The sequence below is a fragment of the Mastomys coucha genome, unplaced genomic scaffold (genome assembly GCF_008632895.1).
Source record: "Mastomys coucha isolate ucsf_1 unplaced genomic scaffold, UCSF_Mcou_1 pScaffold9, whole genome shotgun sequence".
Classification (NCBI taxonomy): domain Eukaryota; kingdom Metazoa; phylum Chordata; class Mammalia; order Rodentia; family Muridae; genus Mastomys; species Mastomys coucha.
The window spans coordinates 16,770,185-16,772,771 of NW_022196915.1; the positions used below are offsets into that span (position 1 = coordinate 16,770,185).

Consider the following 2,587-nt stretch of genomic DNA (forward strand, 5'->3'; position numbering starts at 1 on the left):
AAAAAAAAAAAAGAGTTAACGTAGCTGCAGGGCAAACATTCATCCCAGCAAGGAAGAAGAGCTGCCATGCCATCCCACCTCTGCCAACCATTAGTGTCCACAGGGACTTGCCTTCTCTGGTTAAGCCCAAACAGGCCCTCTGACATTCCTGCCTCTGTTAAGGGAGGACCAGGTTCAACAAGAGAAGAGTCACAGAGCTGAGTCTCCCACCTACTAGCCACAGGCTCTTGCTCACCATGTTCCTCTTCATGAGAAAGAAACCTATGAACCAGAGCTCTCACTGTCCACAAACTCTTGCCACAATCCTGCCTGGCAAAACTGGCCATAGCCCTGCCCTGGCTTCTTCCTACAATCCACCCAGGCCCACTGCGGGCCACATACAGAAGACATGTCTGCAGCTGCCTGGAGTCTCATTCATGAAAACATTTCTACATTGCAATGAACCATTCGTGAGGATTCCCACCTACAAACGTTTTTTTCCTTTATGAATATGGGATGTTCTAGGAGTGCCTGCACTGTCCTCTCCTGACCCTGCACAGCTTTTATACTGCAGCGTGGGAGGTTGTCTTTGCTCTGTAATCACACACTTGAGGCTAGATTCTGGTGATGAGGGAGTAGGGATACAGCTGTTTAGAACTCTGTCTGTGTTCATTAGGATCACAGGGCACCTTTAAAAGGAGCAGAAGCAGTAATTTGATCAGCAGAGACGTCAAGGTTGACGTGTATGCATAGCCACAGGTACATGTCTCTGGCTAGACTAGCTGGGATCGGAAGGTCAAGTGAGCAACAGGGGCTCACTGAGCGGCTGCTTGCTCCTTTGAGAGCATGTATAGATGAGATAAATGAATACTGTAATTTTAAAGTGATGACTTGGACAGCAAATAGAGATTTCTTGAAAGCTGAGTTTAACACCAGCAATGAAACATAACTGAGCGTTTGCTGAGGATACAAGTCACGTATCTGGCACCACACTGGCCACAAAGACACAGTAGTGAACTAGAAAGGATGGTCCCTTTCCTTATAAATACCATAGTAATAGAATTTTATTTCACAGGACTCGAGAAAAACATATGAAGAATTCCAGGGTGGAGATGCTACTGCAGCTGGCAGTCTGTATATGAAACCACACTGCTAATTTACTTCTGTCTTCCCTAAGGAAGACAACACTACCCACACCCCTTGTTCACAGATAGCTAGTCTACCATGGGTAAAGAAGCATGTGCGGATCAGTCCTAAGCCCCAAAGGGAGACAGCAGGCACAACAGAAGGGGAAAAATGAAGACAGACCTTTGCCTCAAGATGCTTGGTGTGTAATAACATAAATACCCTTCTAAAGAGCTGTTCAGATGGTGCATGCCTTCCAACAGGGCAAACGAGGTGCTGCACAGCTCTATGGAAGGGCCAGCAGCTGGTGGCCTGGTCCATGCCTAGTCCAGGGATCCTCTCTGTACTCTTCCTTAGGCAAACAGCTTCTTTTACTGATAAAGAACCACCCAGTGGTTCCTGGGTCATACACTGACCTGGGCACTGAAGGCAGCAGTAAAAGAGGCAAAGTCCTCACTCTCTAGGAGATGGCAGGGCATGGGAGGAGTTGGAGAGGCAAACAGACAGTCAATGGCAGGTGTTACATGGGAAGCATATAAAGGATGCTGTGACTGCAGAGGTGAGTCAGAAAGGGTCTCTCTGTGCTGCAAACCTCGTGCTCAGGACTGACACAAATACACCTGGAGAAGTGTGTCCCAGACAGAAGGCAGGAGGAGCAAAGGCAGGCACGAAGTGTGCTGAGCTTGAAAAATGAGCAGGGCATCCAGACTGGCTGACTCAGATGAAGGAAGGGCACTACTGAGACATGAAGGGGAGGGTCAGCAGTAAATGACACATTTCTCTGGGCTATGGTAGGTCCCTGTTAGTAAAGGGCATATTTCTTGGGACTGTGTTAAGTCCTTGTCAGTTGGAAGGCTCTGAAGACCTCAGAAATATCAAGATTTTCCTGGACATGCTTTCCCACAGTCTAGAATTATCAAAAGTACAACCACAAACCTCCACAGTGCTCCAGGGTAGCTCAGCGACAGAACTCTGGCCTCGAGGGTCTGAGGCCCTGCCTTCGATCCTCAGCACTGTGATCGATCGCACACATAGCCTAATCAAGCTTTACACTTCAGACAACAATGTTGGGAAAGACTGAGCCTTATACAAGTGTTACTTGAAATGTGAGCTATCTGCAGCATAAGAGAAAGGAAAACAAATATTTCTACAGAAAGAGTTCATAGGAGAGGGCTGTTCACGCCTTCTGGTCTCATGTGGCAACCCAAGGACGAAGCATAACCCTGACCCCAGGCTCTCTAGCTCATCCTCTCCAGTAGAATCAAAGTAGTGCTAAGTAGCAAAGCTGTACAACAGCCACTAAAGCTACTCTTCACTTACTGCACAAGGCAACCTGAGTTTAAAGGAGAATGGCCTTGATTTTTCAACTTATGAATGAAGAGGAACATTATTCCACATCATTTTCATGTTCCTGCATTGCCACGCACACTTGCGTGATGGCGGTATTTGAGGCGAAAACTTCAAGGAAAGTCAGTCTCCTGCC

At 47.4% G+C, this 2,587-nt stretch overlaps 1 protein-coding gene across 11 annotated transcripts in view; it reads right to left on the bottom strand.

Moving 5' to 3' along the window:
• The window catches only part of Cacna1d (calcium voltage-gated channel subunit alpha1 D), a 445,956-nt gene that overhangs the window by 235,314 nt on the left and 208,055 nt on the right, over window positions 1-2,587 (bottom strand). The window lies entirely within an intron of this gene.